Consider the following 22,534-nt stretch of genomic DNA (forward strand, 5'->3'; position numbering starts at 1 on the left):
CCTGTAAAGCGCTTTGAGACTTCGAGCGGATATTGCGCTATATAAAAACTCTCGTTAGTATTTGTGACAATGATAGCAGTGATGTTATTCTTGTTTCGATGATGAAATGATGGTAGTAGTGATGTCACTGATCAAGAAGCTAGAGTGATAAAGTTGATGGCAATGGTGACGCTTTTGTGTGCGCGTATGTTATTGATATTTAAAATGATTGTTTCCTAGAGTGGTGGTGGCTGAGATGATAGTTATGATTTTGCTAGTGATGGCAATGATTGATATGACCATGGTAATGGTAGGTATAATGCTGTGGTGGTGATATTGATTGTGGTGCTGATGATACTTATGATATTGTGCAAATGATGGTGGTAGCGATTCTGATGGTAATGATAATGTTGTAAAAGTGCTTGTGGTAGTGATGGTGATGGTTTTAAAATTGACGTGGATCGACGTGCAATTATTTTTAGGTCTGATAACCATTTCCTTATGGGCTCATTCTTGTAATAGAAATCTTTTTAAAAATGACGCAAAATACATTATACAACAATGTTAAACCAGGCCATAAGTGGATTCGGATGTCAGACCTGCGTGTTTGTTAACCTACAATGCAGCACAAATCCCTTTCGAAACGGTATTCTTTTTTCCACTATAACACAATAAGTCGAATGCTTGGCAGGTCTGTATCACTGCGTACATAGACACGTTAGTTGTAATACTATCTATTGAAATACCACCTTGAGTGCCGATAAGCCAAATTACACATCTGGAATCAGTGGCGGTTCTAGCCTATTTACAGTGGTTGGGCAAAGAGGATTCGGTCATATATATATATATATATATATATATATATATATATATATATATATATATATATATATATATATATATATATATATATATATTTTTTATTTTTTATTTTTTTTTTTTTTTTTTTAATAAAAATTTTTTTTGATTTTTTTTTTCGCCTTTAAACAAAAAATATTTCAACCACCAATAATCACATTCACAATGAAATGACAATACCAGTAGATTTTAATTCTTCCAAACGTAATCAAAAATGAATCACGAAAGAGAATACAACTAAAAAATAAAGCGACGAGACATAATGCGACAACACCTTGACAATACAAGTCCATTTCCTTCACTCGAAAAATTAAAGAGATGCTTTAATCCCTCAACGGCGATATTAATATTGCTTTTACATATTTCTGGTTTTCAGTAGTACGTAGTAACCTTAAAGTTTTCATGGAGAAGCAACAACAGCGATATGACTCGAGTTTCATTCAGAGCTCAAATTGCATAATTTTTACTGCTGTCTTGGTGGTCAGAATGATTGTGCCGGTGGTGGTAGTGGTTGGAATAGTGGTAGCGGTGGTGGTGGTGGTGGAGGAGGAGGAGGAAGACGAGGCGGTGAGGGGTAATTATGGTAGTGGTTTTGGTGGTGCTGTTGGTTAGAATGATAGTTGTGGAGACGATGACGGAAATTGTATGGTGATGTTGATATTGTTTTTATTTCTATTGTTGTACTTGTTGTTAATATTGTTGTTGTTGTTGTTAATGATGATGATGATGATGATGATGATGATGATGATGATGATGATGATGATGATGATGATGATGATGATGATTATGATGACAACGACGATGTCGTCGACAATGATGGTTACCATACGATATTACAAAATTTATTCAATCTTAGGCTTTCGCCAATTAATCATACAATTTGATGACCACATACATGAAAGTGGAAAATAATGGCAAATGGGACCAAACAATAAACTGATACCATTAATAACCACCAAAAAAAAATACAACAATAGTAATACCACCAATACGTACAATAATAATATACAATGATAATAATAATAATAATAATAATAATAATAATAATAATAATAATAATAATAATAATAATAATAAACAATAATAATAATAATAATAATAATAATAATATAATAATAAATAATAATAATAATAATAATAATAATAATAATAATAATAATATAATAATAATAATAATAATAATAATAATAATAATAATAATAATAATAATAATAATAATAATAATAATAATAATAATAATAATAATAATAATATTACCATCATCATTACTACTACCACCACCGCTACCACTATACCACCATCACCATCATTATTACGTTTCCAATTATTTTTTCTCGTTTTTTAAAATTTGATATCTATCAAAACAGACGAAAATTCCGGTGATTTTTTTAAAGGGTAGTTAAAATATCTACGATTTATTAGCCCTGAAAACTACGATTTTTATTTTCCTATCTAAAGTAGGCAGGTCTGCTATGACAAGTATCAGTATCAGTTCCATAGTCAAAATAAGACAAACAAAAACAACGTTTATTTAATATTAGGCTTTCGCCAATACTTCATACAATATAATTAAGACAAAATAATGTTACCAATCTCTCCTCATGTATTCGTTTGACTATCGTCACAATAATTACCGTGTTATCTTTGCTCCTTACCCAACCAATCCCTTGCTTCCCGCCTCTTCATCGCGAACCATCTTATGTATGTATTAGCTTCAGGACGGGCAAGTACGGAATCTGCCCACCCTTCCGTATTTCCTCTATAACTTAGAATTCAACTATCTCCTTACTCAGAAGAGTATTTCTCGTATACTAATTCAATTGTTGAGAAAACCAAAATGGTGGTTGTATTTTATATATTTATTTAGTCGTGACTTTTGAATAAAAGTGTTTTGTTTTATTAGAGGAAATACAATAGAAAATTACATTGTTTTGCAAAAATATTTAGTCTGGCAATAAAAATACAGCGGTAATTACTTTAAGAATAATAAAAAAAAAAAAGAATTAACAAATTAATTTGTTAAAAACAAAACAAAAAACAACAACAAAAAACAACAACAACAACAACAAACAAATAAGAAAACAATTTAAATAAATGAGTTTTGAGAAACACTAAAGAAAACGAGGGGAAAAAAAGAAATAATTTAAATGGATAAACAAATATATTAAAACAACACAAACTAATACTAAATTGATATAATATTAGTAAATTAATAAATTTAATTCAATACTGGAACCTTCCCAGCACAAGTAAGGCAATAAATAAGAAAAAGTTCGTTTGCCAAAATCTCTATTTAGTGTACACTGGTTAATAAGGTGGGCTCATTTGAATTAGCCCGACCTAGTACTAGAGAGGCCAGACAGCAAAATCACCGTCAGGCGACGTGACGATGAGATGACGATGTGGGCGGAGTGGAGTGGAGTGGTTGGGGGGGGGGGTGATAAAAAGAACAGGAGCGTATCCTGGTTTATGTATTACGGGATGCATGGTGATTCGCAATCTATCAAAAATACACACAAATTGATTTCAGTACAAAGTATCAATTTTAAGTAGTAACTTTTGAAATTATCTAATTTAGATTTGATTATTTCGGACCTGGTAATACAGCTTATAACTTGAAAAAACAGGCTGGTATTTGCCCACCCTGCCCATTATTACCAGCCGTCCCTGTCTGGAATACAGCATTTGCATACAAAGCTGTTTGAGTACAGAATTATTGAGAAAAATCGTGGATTTATTTTTCTTGTAACCATTGTTTTAAATATATCAATCTTATTATGTATATATTTCCGTCTTTCTATTTTTTAATTTTAAACTAAAGTTAGGAATTTGTTTTTGGCCAGTAATCGTAACTTTATCAGACCATACCCAGATCAAAACAACAACCCCAACCCCTGACAACATTACCCCTTGTTCTGAGTTTAAGAACATAGGCAAGTTATTGTTCTTAGGCCGAACTGGGCTTTTATGTTCTGTATCATTCTTATTTCACCCAGTTTCAACCCGTTGACATTTTAAATCCCAGCCCGTTGACATTCTAACTTCTCGTCAGGGCAAAAGTGGATACCAAATACTTAATAGTATTAGCTAACGAATGAAGTACTGAAAATATTGAGGACTTGGTATTAGTGTCCTTTATTAATCTTTAATATATTGACATCGTCTATGGAGATAAGTTTAAATGCAGAGGTTGTGCTTTCGGCTTTGGAATTAATTTGCGTGTTGTAAAGCCGCCAAATTCCATCCGTCTATACAATTACCTCGTTTACTGCCAATTTGAAAACGCATTGAATTCGCCATGAATTAAATCTATCATTATGTCATACAGCTAGTCTACTCAAGACTGTACAACTTATAACAAAATTTTCTGAAGTTAAAGGACAGGTATCGACATCGTTCAAAAATTTTGGCTAAATTCAAGCTATTATTGATGGCACTCACTGAATTATCAAGATTATAACATTTTTTTATAAAACTGCTTCTTAACAGATACAGAAATTTGGTGTTGTTTTTTTTTTTCTTGCGCTGCTTATACTATTATGACTAATATAATATTTTGACAAATTGAATACTAGTCATTTAAAACAAATAGTTACTGAGTGCTTACCCACTATTATAGATTGAAAAAAAAATGTAAAAAAGGCAAAACACACGTAGACACACAATAGACACACACACACACACACACACACACAACACACACACACACAAATCAAACAAAAGCAGGGAAAATACCAACAAGAGAAAACAAATAAAAAAGAACAATAACCCCCCCCCCCCCCAAAAAAAAAAAAACTACAGCAAACAAAACAAAACAACAACAACCCCCCCCCTCCAAAAAACAAAAAAGAAAAAAAGAAACCAAAACAAAGAAAACCTGCCGAATCTTCCTCTGTGCCTAGCCAACCCAAACTCTCGAGCAGGTATTTGAATTGGATACTTACCAATAGGAGAACACGACAATTGTTCCTTATAAGAAATCAATCACCATTCTGGAATAAAAATCATATCCCAGAAGAAAAAAAACAAACAAAAAAACCCCACGAAATTAACACACACACACACACACACACACACACACACACACACCTCAAAAAAAACCACACATAACTGATTATTTGACTCACAAACAGAGGAGGTGGGGTTTGTGAAACATTTAAGACGATACGGATATATCATGTAATTACGTGGATTCGAATCCAGCTCAGTAAAAGCAAAAACGGAATATTGCCCAGCTTTAGTGTGAAGGACGAATAGTGCAAGCAACACGATTTGTCCGTACGTACGGCAACCACGGTTGAAGCTATTCGACCTTAAGGACGAATAGGGCTACCCTTTTTTATATTTTTACTATTAATTGTTTTTTAAAATATTAGCACTTATAGAGCAAAATCATACTGTCGGAAATCCGACAATAGTCGGAAGATTTACAGGCCTGACTTAAGTCTAAAAGAGAATAATACTTTTACTGCCATACTTTTATCTCTCATAACTGCGGTAACATAAGAATCATTTCATTTACCAAATCTGTGGGATCTGAAAACTTCACTCAGGTTACAATAAAAATTGCTTCCAAATGCTGTCTGTCATCCATGTTGAATACACATCACCGGTTTACCAGGACTTTGTCGCAGTTGCGGACTGTGAGAATTAACAGACCATATATAGATTGACCACTGTGCCAATTGACGCCACCTTTAAGAAAAAAATAAAAAAGCAGTAATTGTCATAGCAATAGTAAAAAATTCATTTAAAAAAAAATTAAAACTTAAAACTTAAAACTCGCTCTGTGTGCAATTTTAAAAAATCAAACAATAAGATTTAACCCATTAAAGGCGAGATTCAATCTTACTAACACCAGATCTTAGTCTCACTAAACTCACTAAATCCTAGCCCTCTACTCTCCAAAGAGATTTTTCATACTTTTTTTAATCGCTGTGATTATCCCCAGACACCTGGGGATAATGCAAATTCGTTATCCCTCCCCTGACACTTGTCTGGGGATGACGAAAATTCATTATCCCCAGACACATATTTGAAACTCCGCTCTTTTAAACTATTATTATCCACATTCCAGAATATGGAATGTTTCCAAATGCACATAGAAATAAGGAATATATCTATAAAAACATAAAATTAACCAACAATAAATCAGTTGTTACTACAAGACTTCGAATTGGGTGTCATGGCCGAATGGTTTAGTCGTCTGCCCTGGAAGTTTTACCAGAATCGGCGTTGTGGGTTCAAATCCTGGTTCCGCCACTTTTTGAAAAATCCGTCTTTTTTTTTACAGAACGTTGAAAGGGATAAATGCCCCATCTATCCTCCCCCCACCTTTTTTTTTTTAAACTTTCTCTCTCTCTGGTTCCTTTCAAGTTTCTAGCAAATTGTCATATTGTAACTTTATTCAGTTGACAAAATTACTTTTAGGGTAACAACTGCAAAATAACAATAAATAACAAAATGTTACTAAAGCTCGCAACACAACATATTAACAATGTATAACACTACATAGCTCCCGCCAGAGCTTTTGTTCATTTGTCATAAATCCAGCCGATCAGGGGGTTTGGATAATCGTCCCTTTCAGTGCGTTTGGATTCGGTCTGCAACGTGTCCTCATCAGGAAAGATCATACGTTTCTCCTGATTGGTTGCACCCGTTTTACTCTCTCCCGTGTTCTGTGCTTTCTTCGGTCTTCCCGTTCGTGGTGGTTCATGTACCTGAACAGGTTGATCAATGTCACAGTGTGCGGGTTTTAGTCTGTCGATTGAGACTGAGTCTTCTTTGTTTCCTACTTGTAGTTTGAAAACTTTGTCACCGGTTTCTAGAACTCTATACGGTCCTGTGTACGGAGCCTGGAGTGGTCTTCGATGTCCATCATGACGTATGAACACGTATTTAGCTTTGCTGATGTCCCGTGGTACGAAGCTTGTTGCTTTTTTATGCGTGGACGGAGGAACTGGACGAAGTTGACCCACTTTCTCACGGAGGTTTTTCAACATTTCAGGAGTATTGGTGTTGGGATCCGGACCAGGAACAAAGTCTCCAGGTACTGTAATAGGTGCCCCATATAGGAGTTCTGCCGACGAGGTATCGAGGTCTTCTTTTGGGGCGGTACGTATACCTAACATCACCCAGGGAAGTTGATCAATCCAGTTTGGTCCTTCTAGTTTCGCTCGAACGGCTTCCTTCATGCGGCGGTGGAAACGTTCAACCAATCCATTTGCTTGGGGATGGTAAGCTGTTGTTTGTTTGATTTGAGTATCAAGGAGTGTGCACACGTTTGACCACAACTGTGAAGTGAACTGTGGTCCTCGGTCTGATGAAATGTTCTCTGGTACTCCGAATCTAGCAACCCAGTGTGCGATGAATGCTCGTGCTATTTCTTCTGTGTCAGTACTGGTAATGGGTATTGCTTCAGGCCATCTGGTAAATCTGTCAACCATCGTAAGCAGATATGTATAACCACGTGAGGGGGGCAGTGGTCCAACCAAATCGATGTTGACATGGCTGAAACGTCCGCTGGGTTTTTCATATTCTCCCAGGGGCGCCCTCGTGTGTCTGTGTACTTTTGCCCTTTGGCATGATGTGCAGGTCTTTGCCCATGCATTGATCTGTTTGGTCATTCCCTTCCATACCATTTTCTGTGAAATTAGTCGGCGGGTAGCTCTGATTCCTGGATGTGAAAGACCATGGATGGCGTCGAACATCTTTCGTTGCCATGATTTGGGAACCACTGGCCGTGCTCTTCCGGTCGATATGTCACAGAGAACTGTAGTGCCATTAGTCCCGTAAGAAATGTCTTTCAGTTGCAGGGATGTTTCTGAGGTGCGTAGTGATTGGATCTCCTCATTATTCAATTGAGCTGTTGCCATGGCCTCATAATCTATTCACTCAGAAATCGCACTGAGACCGATGTCGTCTGAGGTGTCGTGTTCTACTGTTGTTCTTGACAACGCATCAGCTACTGGATTGTCTTTTCCTGATATGTGTTGGATATCAGTTGAGAATTCTGAGATGGCAGATAGTTGTCGTTGTTGGCGTGCGGACCATGGTTTTGAAACCTTGTTCATTGCAAATGTTAGTGGTTTATGATCCGTGAAAATGGTGAATATTCGTCCTTCCACGAAGTAACGGAAATGCCGAACGCCACAGTGGACAGCCAGGAGCTCCCGATCAAAAGCGCTGTATTTCTGTTCCGGAGGACGAAGCTGGCGGCTGAAAAAGGAGAGAGGTTTCCATTGGCCGTCAATGTTTTGTTCTAGTACTCCCCCATCGCTATATCAGAAGCGTCTACTGTCAGTGAAGTAGGAGCTGATGTCTGCGGGTGGGACAACATAGTTGCTTGGGCCAAGGCTTCTTTTGTTGACTTGAAAGCGTGCTGTAGGGTATTTGTCCATTGAAGGGGTGCAGATTTTTTTGTTTGACCGGCCAATGCCTTGTAAAGTGGTTGCATTAGTTGAGCTGCTGCTGGCACGAAACGGTGGTAGAAATTGACCATGCCAACAAATTCCTGTAGGCCTGATGTTGTTGTAGGGGTGGGGAATGAGCGAATTGCCTCCACTTTCGCTGGAAGAGGAGTTGCTCCGTGACAACTGATCCTGTGTCCAAGGAAATCAATCTCTTTCACCCCTAAAATGCACTTCTCTGAATTCACCACTAATCCATATTTCTCTAGCCTATCAAAAAGGGCATTCAAGTGTTTTTTGTGTTCTTCTGCATTTTTGCTAGCTATGAGGATGTCATCAAGGTAAACAAATGTGAAGTCCAAACCCTGACAAACTGTGTCCATCAGTCTCTGGAAAGTCTGTGCAGCGTTTTTTAACCCAAAGGGCATCCGGAGGAATTCATAGAGGCCAAATGGGGTTATGATTGCTGTCTTGGAGATGTCCTGCTCGTGGACTGGGATCTGATGGTAACCGCGAATGAGGTCGACTTTTGAGAAGATTTTGCAACCTGATAGTCTTGCTGAGAGGTCTTGTATGTGAGGAATCGGGTAGCGATCTGGAGTAGTAGAACCGTTTAACTTGCGGTAGTCTCCACATGGTCTCCAACCTCCGTTGGGTTTAGGTGCCACATGTAGAGGCGATGCCCACGGACTGTTGGAACGACGTACGATTCCTAGAGCCTCCATGTTGTCAAACTCCGATTTTGCTACTGCTAGTTTGTCTGGTGCCAGACGGCGTGCTTTTGAGTGTACCGGAGGGCCCGTTGTGGTTATATGGTGTTCCACAGAATGCTTTGTTGTGGGACATGAAAACGTGGGCGAAGTGAGTGCTGGCCGTGTAGATAACAGCTGAGTGAACTGATTCTCATCGTCAGTTGTGATGATTGAGATGTGTGGGGCTGTATGCTGTGAAGTCATGAGTGAGACTGAAGCATAGGTGCCGCTGTGCATTAGGCGATTGCCCTTCAGATCGACGAGTAGTGAATGAGCCCGAAGGAAATCTGCCCCAAAATTGGTCTGTTGACGGCTGCCAGTGTAAATGTCCATTCACACTGGTGTGATCCTATGTGTAAGGACAGTTTACGTTGTCCATATGATTTGATGAGTGTACCATTGGCGGCTGCTAACGGGAACCGTGTTGTCCGCGGCGAAGGTCGTTTGTTGAAGCCGGTAACACACTGATCTCAGCTCCTGTATCGATCAGAAAGTTGCGGCCAGATTGTTTATCATATGCAAACAGAAAGTTGTCCTTGGAGCCGGCCACCATATTGCTTATAGGTGGCCGGCTGTCCAGTTTTCCGAAAATTTGCAAAGAGTGGTGCATTTTGTAGCCTGTTTGCCGAATTTTTGGTGGTACCAACACAAATCCGGGTCGGGTGTCTTACTGTGTTGATGGCGTGGTCCATCTCGTTTGTTGTGTTTGCCTCCTTTCATTGTTGCATTAATGGTAGCTCCGGTGGACATAAAGTGTTTGTCTGCCGCTTTGGCCAGGTCCCGGAGGGTCGGATAATCCTGTTGAGTTACCAAGGATTGGACTTCTGCTGGTAGTTGGCGTAGAAAAACTTCCTTAAAAAGGAATCCTGGTTCTTGTCCTGGAGGGACTATGGCAAGCATTTTGTCCAATAGTTCGCTTGGTTTGGAATCACCCAGACCACCAATGTCTAAGATACGAGATGCGGCTTCTCTTTCAGAAAGTTTGTAATTGTCTATGAGTCTTTGTTTGAGGGTTTCATATTTGTTAGTGCTTGGTGGGTTGGTCAGGATGTCGAGAACTCTGGTGGCAGTGTCTTGGTCGAGGGATGCTGTGACATAACTGTATTTAGTTACGTCAGCTGTGATTCCTTTAATTGTGAATTGTGCCTCGGCCTGAACGAACCAAATTTGAGCTCTTTGGGGCCAAAAGGTTGGTAGTTTGATGGACACGGCGTTGGCTTCATGGGTATCCTGATTGCTTGGCATGTTGAAGGAAGGGTGTGTTCAATCCTGCCGTCGGGGTCACCACTGTAACTTTATTCAGTTGACAAAATTACTTTTAGGGTAACAACTGCAAAATAACAATAAATAACAAAATGTTACTAAAGCTCGCAACACAACATATTAACAATGTATAACACTACAATATTGTCCCCACTACGATCTGAAAAAGTGTCTAAAAAGAATAATTCATTAAAAAGCAAACGAAACAGAAATATTCAGAGAGCGACCAAATGGTCAGACAGAGGAGAAAAAAACAAACAATTTTTAAAAAAAATAAAAACAATTTTAATAATAATAATAATAATAATAATAATAATAATAATAATAATAATAATAATAATAATAATATATATAATAATAATAGATCTTTATTGTCCATAAATATGGCAATTTGTCATTTAGTTACACTTGTTATAACGTTATATGATAACTATAACATTGAACAGATACTTCACTCCTACTTATTCTCTGTCTCTCTCTCTCTCTCTCTCTCTCTCTCTCTCTCTATCTCTCTCTCTCTCTCTCTCTCTCTTTAAGAAATTCATGCTCAGAAACGGAACAAAAGGCCAAACAAAAGGGAGAAAAGAATAGACTCGCTCAAAAAAAAAAAAAGGTGGGGTGTCTGGGAATAATGACAGCCTTTAATTCTTTAATAGAATACTGGGGATGTAGGAGCTTTCCGAAAATAATTTTCCTATTGTCTTAAACGTCTGTTGTACATTAATATTTGTCTAAGATTTATCTAGGCATGAATAAAATTCTGGATGTGAATCGGTTTTCTTTTTTTTTTTACTTTTTATGTCTATTGTATTGTAACCTTATTTTTGCGATGCCAAAAAAAAAACCAAAAAAAAAAAAAAAAAAAAAAAAAAAAAAAAAAAAAAAAAAAAAAAAAACAAACCGAACTGATCAAAGCAGCTCTCTCACTGGCTGAAATGTTATTGCGATACCAAGCATTGTGCCAAGAATGGTGCATAATAATGAGTTTCTATGGTAACCAGTCACTTCATAAAACTAAAACGAATTAGCACTGGCACCAGTACCATATAATATCACTAGACGGTCTAGGCACTTGCAACAATTTTTCAAAATAGTGATATGGGTATTAATTTAGCGTAGAAAAATAAAGGGGAGTAAAACATTTACTGGAGTGAAAAAATTATCGCTCTATCTCAACTGGTTAAAAAGTTATGACCGTTTATGTGGTGGAAAATCTCTATATAGCTTAATAGGAAAATATGTGACCAAAACACAGCAACCCAGAACCAATGGATAATCAAGTATAATTCAGAAACTGCTTCAGATACAACTATGAAATTTTTACATGCGGTCCGGTAATTCAACATCTCTGTACTGTAATACATTGCAAACAGAATATACCACTGAATCGGCGTCATTTAGTTGTTCACTTTGAACTTTTCAAAATGAAAATAGACCTCATAAAGAAAAGATATGGACTGATAAATGTTTGAGGTGGTGTATTAGTGTTTAAAAATATCGAAAATAGACGGTCTAGGTGATTTTAAAAACTTCCGCTCCCCCGTTCCCCAAAATTGAACAGTCGCCCGTCAAAGAATGAAAAACGTAAAAATCAAAATCGATCAGAAAAAAAGAAAGAGAAGCGTAACTTATGAAATGACTGCATTGACATGAAAACGCCAATTAATTGAATAATGTAAAACAAAAATAACTTACATTAATTGCATATATTGTAAGAAAAAAACAATTGTAAAGTTTTGATGTGGATTGACGAAGTTATCTCTCAAGTTTAAAAAAAAAGCGCAGCAGACGACAGGAAAGGAAGTGTGTTTTCAGTCCACCAGTGGACTGAATACACAGCTGTGTTTTCAGTCCACCGGAAGAGATTTTACGGCACGTGCTGTTTGACCTAGCGCGAGAAATCGAGGTGGCCGGCTGCTTAGCACAGCGTAACTGTAACCCAGGTGGGGTGAGTTAGGGATTCGAGCTCTATTCTAGGCATATTTTCTTTCTTTCTTCCTTAATTTTTTTTTTGTACTTCCTTAACAAAAAATTTCTTAATTTTCAACTTCAACACGTTGACACCATTCCTGGTGACTCGAGAAGTTTGATTGACTTTTAACATTTTTTATTTATTTACTTTTCTCACTTTTAAGTTTATTATTCTAATTTAGGACACAGTGAGACGTCAAAATTTATTGCCTTGAGCATTTCTTGTACGTGGCAATATGAGTCCGGAGAAAAACGAAAAAAAAAAAAAAACAACAACAACAACAACAAAGGAAAGAGAACAAAATTTTATAGTCATAGGGTCTTGAATATGTTTAAGGGAGCGGAGCATCAGAAAGAGAGAGAGGGAGAGAGAGAGAGAGAGAGAGAGAGAGAGAGAGAGAGAGAGAGAGAGAGAGAGAGAGAGAGAGAGAGAGAGAGAGAGAGAGAGAGAGAGAGAGATTAAGGACGTCTTTGTAGCTACTTGCACCCGCACGATTTTAAAAAAAATAATTTTGGCTCCTATTTTTATTTATAAGTTAAGGTTACGGGCTTGGGACACTTTTGGTTTATGCAATATCGGCGTGAGCCGCAGGGAAAACATTCTTTCAAGGACTTTGTTTTTGAAGGTTTGATGGAACTTATAATAGTTATAAAACATTGAGGTGATTTTAGGGATAGTAGAAAGGAAGTTATATTAGCACACGAGAAAAAATTAATAAGGCAAACGGAAATGGTTCAAAAAGGGAACAGATGTAGATTCCAATAGCGGACCATCCGTGTACTTAGTTTGAGATCTCCCAAAAGTCTCACCAGACACAAGCACATGATACAACTGAAACAGATAGACTCGATTACAAATCATTATACACACACAACAAAAAAATACAACACTACATAAATTACAAAACAAAGAGGTGACTTACAAGGAGAGAAACCCCATAATCTCCAAAAACTAACTACACAAATAACTGCTTTCCTCTCAGCCAAGGTGTCTCCGATCAGGGCCAGAACAAAATCAAGTAATTTTAATCCAAGACAGGAGCAAAAACGTATAGGCTGGGGGGGGGGGGATGGGAAAAATGGCAAGTGATCTCCCTGTTCATGATTTGGGGGGGGGGGGGGGGGCAATTACCACTTGGGGACAAATTCGCCATTTAAAAGACCTACATAGATAGCATATCATACACTCAAATGGGTGCAAATGCAAATTATTATAAAAGCTAACATATGTACAGTTTCGTTCAAGATCCCAGGCCCAGGCTAAACAAAATGGTCCCGAAAAACTGTACACATAGAGGTAACAGTAAATGACATGGAATCCAAATGGTCTAGTATAGAGGGAAAAAGTGATAGTTTAGTCAGGATGTTGACCGATGAAGAGTCTACCGAGATTGGTGTGATTATGACGTTTTGCAGTCGTTTTAATGAAAGAGAAAAATGTACACAAAACATAAAAAATGCCTGCAATCTTGGGTCACAGGCACCTAAGAATAAAGCCTAAATATGTCACAGCAGCAGTCTACCCAATGTATGACCACCAAGTATCAACATACACAGACATTAGCCAGATTGCGCATCGGGGCTCTAACGGGGCCGATTAGAGATAGACGACGATTGGGATTGTTTGGAAGCTTTAACCCTTTGCCCACTAGTCATTATGACATCCGAAATGCTATCGCCTTCTACATCTACGCCAGAACAGAAATAGAGGGTGGAGCCTACCATGATATAACATTTTATGGAGCCCTAATTTCGTCATATCAGTTCTGTCCACTGACAGGTGGGTGGGTATCGCTTTCCAGAACTTGTGTCCTTATATGAAATTCTGAGTTTTTGACCAATCAACGATTGCTCTTTTGATAGCTCGCTTGTCAAAATGAGTCAGCTCAACCCTTGATTTATGTACAGGCATCACAGGCGGTATATGTTGTGTAACTTCAAAGACCACGTTTGACCGAAAGCGATGAATGGAAGCCCTACTGTGGCGTGGAGAACGAGGTCTTGTATGTATAGTTACGTCATATCTCAACGCTCGTGAATTCTTAGTACGGCTGGACTCACAATCAAAACACGAAATATGTGTTTTAAACTCTTGAATCAATCGAGTTACATCAGTGCGTTCGTCTCATTGAGAAATGAAAAACGATATATAAATCAAGAACATCGACCGGAAAACAAGGAAATTATCATAAAATTATAAAATTTGAGAAAGCTGTTTTCAAAATCAAATCTATTACAAAAAAGGTTATTTCTAGACCGATTTTTATGAGACAAAGACAATCTTTCTCCACTTTTCAAGCTGATTCCAACAATGAGGTTTTCAAATTTATCGCGATAAGATTATTTGTCATTATTTTTTTTTTATACCCAATTGACTGCTCAGGAAATGAATACGTAATCCTTGGCGGCTAGCGAGTAGGTGTTAAATTTTGCTTACCCTTTCCCACGTAGACGCACGCCACACACACACACACACACACACACACACACACACAGACTTATCGTCGTCTAGCATCCTATCGTTCGGCTCGACGATTAAAAGGGGTTCGTATCGTCGCTAAAATAATTACAAAATACATATATTTAAAATATATTTATGGTAATGTGAATTAAATATTTTAATGCTCTAATATATCAAGAATGATCATTATTATGATTTATTACGGTGTGAATTGAATTTGACTTTTAAAACTGAAGTTTAATCTGACACCCTACTCGCTGTTATCATTCGAGTCTAAGTTGTAATAAGGCAACTTTGGCCAGAAGTGAGAGACATACATTGTGTGTTCAGTCTGTGTGTGTGTGTGTGTGTGTGTGTGTGTGTGTGTGTGTGCGTCTGAGTGGGAAAGGGTAAGCAAAATTTAACACCTACTCGCTAGCCGCCAAGGATTACGTATTCATTTCCTGAGCAGACAATTGGGTATTAAAAAAATAATGACAAATAATCTTATCGCGATAAATTTGAAAACCTCATTGTTGGAATCAGCTTGAAAAGTGGAGAAAAATTGTCTTTGTCTCATAAAAATCGGTCGAGAAATAACCTTTTTTGTAATATATTTGATTTTGAAAATAGCTTTCTCAAATTTTATAATTTTATGATAATTTCCTTATTTTCCGGTCGATGTTCTTGATTTATATATCGTTTTTCATTTCTCAATGAGACGAACGCACTGATGTAATTCGATTGATTCAAGAGTTTAAAACACAGATTTCGAGTTTTGATTGTGAGTCCAGCCGTACTAAGAATTCACGAGCGTTGAGATATGACGTAACTATACATACAAGACCTCGTTCTCTACGCCACAGTAGGGCTTCCATTCATCGCTTTCGGTCAACCGTGGTCTTTGAAGTTACACAACATATACCGCATGTGATGCCTTTACATAAATCAAGGGCTGAGCTGACTCAAGTTGACAAGCAAGCTATCAAAAGAGCAATCCGTTGATTGGTCAAAAACTCAGGATTTCATATAAGGACATAAGTTCTTGAAAGCGATATCCACCCACCTGTCAGTGGACAGAACTGATATGATGAAATTAGGGATCCATAAAATGTTATATCATGGTAGGCTCCACCCTCTATTTCTATTCTGGCGTAGATGTAGAAGGCGATAGCATTTCGGATGTCATAATGACTAGTGGGCAAAGGGTTAAAGCTTCCAAACAATCCCAATCGTCGTCTATCTCTAACGGGACCCGTTGGCGCAAACTCAGTATTGAGACGGCGTTTCTCTCCAAAAGGAGATAAATACTAATGGTTATTCATACTCATATTTTATCAAGACTCAGAGTCAGAGAGATGTTTTACAAAAAAAAAAAAAAAAATTAAAAATAAAAATATCACTTCTCACAGACATGTCAAATGCTGGGCAAAGTCATTTAACTATCTCTCTCCTACTATATGATTCCAGGCAGGGGGAGCCACATGGTCTCAATTCTGTTCCAGAACAAGAACATGGAAAGAATAAATGATAAAAGGGCGATGGGGAAGACAGCAAAGTAAAGGGCCAATCAACAACCACCCAAGACAGTCAGCTTTCCCCTACCCTAAGGGGAATTCCACCCACAGTACTCCAGGACGAGGACAAAATCTCACAGCAATTCAACGACCTTATTTCAAAAGGCAAGACAACATGTAGTGAAAAGTGCATGGTAATAAAAAATACAACTATAATAATAATAATAATAATAATAATAATAATAATAATAATAATAATAATAATAATAATAATAATAATAATAATAATAATAATAATAATAATAATAATAATAATAATAATAATAATAATAATACCGTAATAATAATGTTCAAACAGTCCATTCCAATTGCACTCAGATGTCAAGCCTGCAATTACCTGCTAACGCACCAAATGAAAATTTAAAGCAAAGGGAAACTAATTTGACAGAGAAAAGAAGTAGGTATAACATAGATCCAAGAGCAAAGCAATGTCCTAGCAGCTAGACTGAAAGCTCCTTATTGGCAAATCAACTTTGCTATTCCGTCAAATAAACTGTTCTAACAAAAAAAAAAACAACAACAACAACAACAAAAAAAAAAAAAAACACGTAGTACATGAACAAAGTAATATAAATACTAGTAAAGCTGCAGGAACTATCTTTCCTTGGCGATTGACGAACTGGTTCCACTGTGCAAACATATGTAGTTGCCTATTTTGATCCCAAGACCCTCCGAATAATGCCGCTCATCATTCTTTATGAATTTATTTGCGTAGGATACAGTGCTGCCACCCGTTGCTTTTACCCACGTTTCACCTCTTCCTTTCCTTAGCTCGAGAACTTTCAGGAATTCATCTAATGTTTTAAACTTTCTTCCAACATACAAATCAAGCGAAGAACTCGAGGGTTCATGCGTCTGAGTAGCCATTGTTCAAATGATAGACAATGAACAAAGGACTAGCTCTACAAGACAAAGGACACGGAATGGTTTTGAAAGAAAGGATGTTGAAAGATGACAAAGTCAAGACTGGGGCGGGTGGGAGGGGGGAGGGGATGAAGGCCTTAGGACTCAAGGTACAGGCGTGCTCAAGGCCAGTGATCAATATGAAAAGTGACCAAATAGAACCTTATATGGGCAAACAATGCTAAAACTGATCTCTTTGGAAAACTCATCGGTTTTCATAATCACAAAAATTCTAACCGCCTAGGTAAAATTAAAAATAGATATAAATCTTAATTTAAATTAATTGTAGAAACAATATTCTCTATGTGGCCAATTTTGTTCAAATTGGCCAGGCCCATGGTCATCTGGCAGCAAGCTATGAATCTCGTCAATAATTGATATATCGGTATCGAGAATTGAGATCTATTTCAGGAGCCGGATTTCGAACAACTCTCAATCAAGACTTCCCGAGAGTAAATAAAACGCTGTAAATGATATTATTAAGCCGTTGAATTGCCATAAATTATATGCCTGTCCATTTCTGATGATGACTATAATAGGGTCAATATCAATGTCTTCATTATCGATTAAGGTATCAATTATATACGATATTTGGTCCTTTTTAAGATTTTTATTTCCGGTGGACTGAATACACGGCTGTGTTTTCAGTCCACTGGTGGACTGAAAACAGAGTTCCTATAAGAAAATCTTCTGCAAACAATCGAGGACAAGTTCTATTTTTGGGGGAGCTATAACTTTTGAGTGCAACCATATTTTGCTCTGAAATTTTTAGAGAAGCTACTTATATATGAAGGACGTTTTTTTTTTTTATTAAGAAGGACCATCTCTGGTTTAAAAGTTATAAACGTTTAAACACACAATCTCTTTACACAAAGATTTCTCAAAATCACGATATAGGAAGATAATAATATTAGCATGGCTGTCTAGTATGTAGAATTTTATGCCCTTTCCAATGATATATAATACTTGCCATTTCATTTCACTGAGAAAGAAAAATAAATATTTTTAAAACACTCCTAAACATTTTCCCCTCAAAAACGGAAACAGAAATCCTCGCCTCTTTTCAACTCGCGAGGGCTACTTCTTGCAAGTGCCTAATATCATCACCATCCATCATAATTTGGAATCTGGAAAAGGAATGAACCGTTTTAGTATCATGAATCATATCAATATCAGTGTTCTATGCAAAACGAACTATTTTCTACTTTAAAAAAAAATATCAAGACTATCTAAATCTAATACTATATGTCGAAATATGACACTATCCAACATCACGCCAATCCAAACATCTCCAACTCCAAACCCCACTCGTCTTAACCAAATGAAAATGAATGTCACACATTCCCACCATTCAGTCCGCCACGGTGAAAGCAAGTGACATGTTTCAAAGACCCATCAACCCTTGGATGGCTTAAACAAAGAGCAACAGCAATCTTACTCATTTCAATTTCATAGCAATAGTACTTGCCATACGCCATCTTGAGATTGAAAAAGACGTGTAAATATCGAGGGGTGCCTGCGCAAAGGCCGTAACGTCAAAAAATTCAATTTTTTGTTTTTTTACATCAATCAACTTGGGTTGGAGTAAGGTTTATTTCTACAAAAAAATATATGCAAAAATATTAATTAATTAATTTTTATTAATTAAAACACGAACACCGTAACGTTTTTAGACAGATGACTGCCCAAAAGCCGTAGCGTGTAATACAGACTTAAGACGCTCTAAACAGTGCCTATCAGCCACTGCCCAAAAGCCTTAACAGTAACTACCGTTTTACCGCCTGACGAAAAGGTGGAAATGCAAAGGTAAAGTTGACTGCCCAAAAACCGTATCTAGCAATAAGGCGTTTGGGCAGGCATAAAGTTATGCCACAGTGGTTACAATGGCGAGCTCAATGGCCTTGACTGAATTTACGGTCTTAGAGCAGTGAAAAATATGGGGTTGGAAATGAGAGTTAGATCAACTGAAAGACCGTAATGTGACATTGTATGAGATTCTACAATGACTTTGATGGAATAGTGTGTTACAATCATGTAAAATTCGACTTTTAACGTTCAAGATTGATGGTGAAAGATAATTGGGTAACAATTAATCCAAGTCTTGAAATTCCCTACCTGCCAGTATCAATTACAGGATAAGACATCACAACTTAAGGGATGGGTCAAGCTCTGGATTATGAGACGGTTTTTTTTTCCTTTGGCCACCAATGAACTTGATAAGTCTAACTATTACTTGATTGAATCTACGTTTTGATGATTCAGGAAAGCAATCCTGATCTTTGTTTTGAAATGTAATTTTCACCTCGTATGCATAGATCTCATCGTAGGGAAAGAGAGGGAGAGTGTGTGAGTGAGAGAGAGAGAGAGAGAGAGAGAGAGAGAGAGAGAGAGAGAGGGGGGGGGGGGGATGCAGACAAACAAACAGGCAGGCACAGAGTGAGAAAGAGAAAGTTTGTGTGTATGTGATAGAGAAAGAGAGACTGGCAGTTAGAGAGAGAGAGAGAGAGAGAGAGAGAGAGAGAGAGAGAGAGAGAGAGAGAGAGAGAGAGAGAAGAGGAGCGAGAGAAAGAGAGGGAGAGTTAGAGGAGAAAAAGAGAGAGAAGAGAAAGAGTGAGGGAGATTTAGTGAGAGAGGAGAACGCGAGAGTGAGAGATAGAGAGTTAGTGAGAGAGAAGAGAGAGAGAGAGAGTTGGTTGAGAGAGGAGGAAGGGAGATAGAGATTTGGTTAGAGAGGGGAGAGAGAGTTAGTGAGAGAGGAGCAAGAGAGAGAGAGAGAGAGATAGAGAGAGAGAGAGGAGGAGGAAGGGAGAGAGAGATTTGGTTAGAGAGGGGAGAGAGAGTTAGTGAGAGAGGAGCAAGAGAGTGAGAGAGAGATTTGGTTAGAGAGGGGAGAGAGAGTTTGTGAGAGAGGAGCAAGAGAGTGAGAGAGAGAGAGAGAGGAAGGGAGAGAGAGATTTGGTTAGAGAGGGGAGAGAGAGTTAGTGAGAGAGGAGCAAGAGAGAGAGATAGAGAGAGAGAGAGATTTGGTTAGAGAGGGGAGAGAGAGTTAGTGAGAGAGGAGCAAGAGAGAGAGAGAGAGAGAGAGAGAGAGAGAGAGAGGAAGGGAGAGAGAGATTTGGTTAGAGAGGGGAGAGAGAGTTAGTGAGAGAGGAGCAAGAGAGAGAGAGAGAGAGAGAGAGAGAGAGAGAGAGAGAAAGAGGAGGCAGAGAGAAAGAGAGGGAGAGTTAGAGGAGAAAAAGAGAGAGAAGAGAAAGAGTGAGGGAGATTTAGTGAGAGAGGAGAACGCGAGAGTGAGAGATAGAGAGTTAGTGAGAGAGAGAAGAGAGAGAGAGAGAGAGAGAGAGTTGGTTGAGAGAGGAGGAAGGGAGAGAGAGATTTGGTTAGAGAGGGGAGAGAGAGTTAGAGAGGAGCAAGAGAGAGAGAGAGATAGAGAGAGAGAGAGGAGGAGGAAGGGAGAGAGAGATTTGGTTAGAGAGGGGAGAGAGAGTTAGTGAGAGAGGAGCAAGAGAGTGAGAGAGAGATTTGGTTAGAGAGGGGAGAGAGAGTTAGTGAGAGAGGAGCAAGAGAGAGAGAGAGAGAGAGAGAGAGAGAGAGGAAGGGAGAGAGAGATTTGGTTAGAGAGGGGAGAGAGAGTTAGTGAGAGAGGAGCAAGAGAGAGAGAGATAGAGAGAGAGAGATTTGGTTAGAGAGGGGAGAGAGAGTTAGTGAGAGAGGAGCAAGAGAGAGAGAGAGAGAGAGAGAGAGAGAGAGAGAGAGAGAGAGAGAGAGAGAGAGAGAGGAGTAATGGTAGCGCATGGCTGCAACTCCAAATTCATTTCATTAACCCAGCTTGGGAAGTCTTCCTCTGCCCTAAGAACTTTTTCATAGCCACCTACAGTTCTCGTTACTGGACAGCGGAGGACGCTGTGATTGTTGGTCTCTGGAGCTGCCCGACACTTTCACAGACATCGCTGTTCCCACGATTCCATCTGCACTTATTTGATGCAGTTTTGCCATGTCCTGTCAAGGCGATTTGAGGAAATCCAGTATTTCCTGGCATTTTGGAATGCAGGCATTCTTTTGGTGGGATCGTTTATGATGTTTCCTCCTTTTGGTGTTTCCCTGTTCCACATTAGCTCCAGTTCTCTTTCACTCTGAAGTCTACCATTTTTGTTAGGTGGAAAGGTCTTCTCGATTTGAGCCTTGTTGTTGAAGGTGCTCCCTTTATGATTATTTTTATAGGAGTGTTATCCGTGGCTTCATCAATTCTTGCATGTATCCTTTGATTAGCGTCTTGTCTAAGACTTGGCGATGCAATGCCTCTCAGTGTTGGGAGCCACTGAGTTGGAGTTGACTTGAGACATCCTGTTATTATTCTCATTGCTTCTCTTCATCGGATGTCAATGCGGCTTACATGTGGGCTCCTCATCCAAAAAGCATTCTCACACATAGCAGCACAGTGCCAAAGCAGACATTCTCAGTACCTGTGGTGAGGCTCCCCAGGTGGTACTTGTGAGTTTTCTCAGCAGGCTGTTTCTTCTTGCGATTCTCTTTGCAGTTCCCTCCATGTTTTCGGTAATTAGCTGTCTGTCAAATGTGAGGTATTTGGGATTGGGGTTTGAAGGTAGTATTGAGTTACCACCTATGATTTTCAATTCCATTGTTGCTTCTCGATTATTCAAGTGGAAAATTGTGGATACTGATTTGGTGATGTACATTTTTATTTACCACCTATCCAAGTATTGTTTCAGGCGGAAGGTGTCTGTGAGTAAAACTTCTTCAATTCTTTCCAGATTTTCGATCGATAGGCTAAGGCCCAGTCGTCAAGGCATCCAAGTTTGAGTGCTTGGAAGTTTGGCATTTCAGAGATATAAATATTGAAGAAAGTTGGTGTTAAAACTGAACCTTGTGGTGCCCTGTTTTTAATTTTTGGTATTTTGCTTTCGTTTCCTCCCAATATGACATGAAATTGTCTTGTCCAGTCATGGTAGACAGCAGTTTAAGCGTCTGTCAACAGGGAATCATTTTTGAAAGCTTTAACATTGTCCGCCTATCCAAACAGATTCGTGAGCTACAGTTAAGTCCATTAGGACTGCACCAGTTTTCTGGGGGTTTTTTTCTCTCAAAGCCTGCTTCAACTTATGAGGTCAGTGAAAGGACCTGTTCACGTCTGATTCTTTGCAGTCTAAAGCCCGCTTGTTATGGCAGTACGCAGGGATTTACAAATGGGTTGATTCACTCTAGTACAATTCTTTCCAGGAGCTTGTATAAGCAACAAAGTAGAGATATTGGTCTATAGCTGGATGGTTCAGTCATTGGTTTGTCTGGATTTAATATGGCTATTACTTTGGCATGTTTCTAAATTTGTGGGTATGTGCCCTTGTCCATGATGTATGTCATAGT

At 38.3% G+C, this 22,534-nt stretch overlaps 1 long non-coding RNA gene across 1 annotated transcript in view; it reads right to left on the minus strand.

The window, feature by feature from the left end:
- Window positions 1-18,655, minus strand: part of LOC144961165 (uncharacterized) — a 36,019-nt gene extending 17,364 nt beyond the window's left edge. Inside the window, exons 1-2 of the long non-coding RNA XR_013643077.1 lie at window positions 18,591-18,655; window positions 5,360-5,532 (exon numbers count right to left, since the gene is read on the minus strand). This is a non-coding gene — a long non-coding RNA (uncharacterized LOC144961165). The remainder of the gene's footprint in view (window positions 1-5,359; window positions 5,533-18,590) is intronic.
- Between the last annotated feature and the right edge of the window lie 3,879 nt (window positions 18,656-22,534).

Source organism: Berghia stephanieae, unplaced genomic scaffold, assembly GCF_034508935.2.
Source record: "Berghia stephanieae isolate SIO BIC M18660-M18661 unplaced genomic scaffold, UCSD_Bste_1.3 scaffold16, whole genome shotgun sequence".
Classification (NCBI taxonomy): Eukaryota; Metazoa; Mollusca; class Gastropoda; order Nudibranchia; family Aeolidiidae; genus Berghia; species Berghia stephanieae.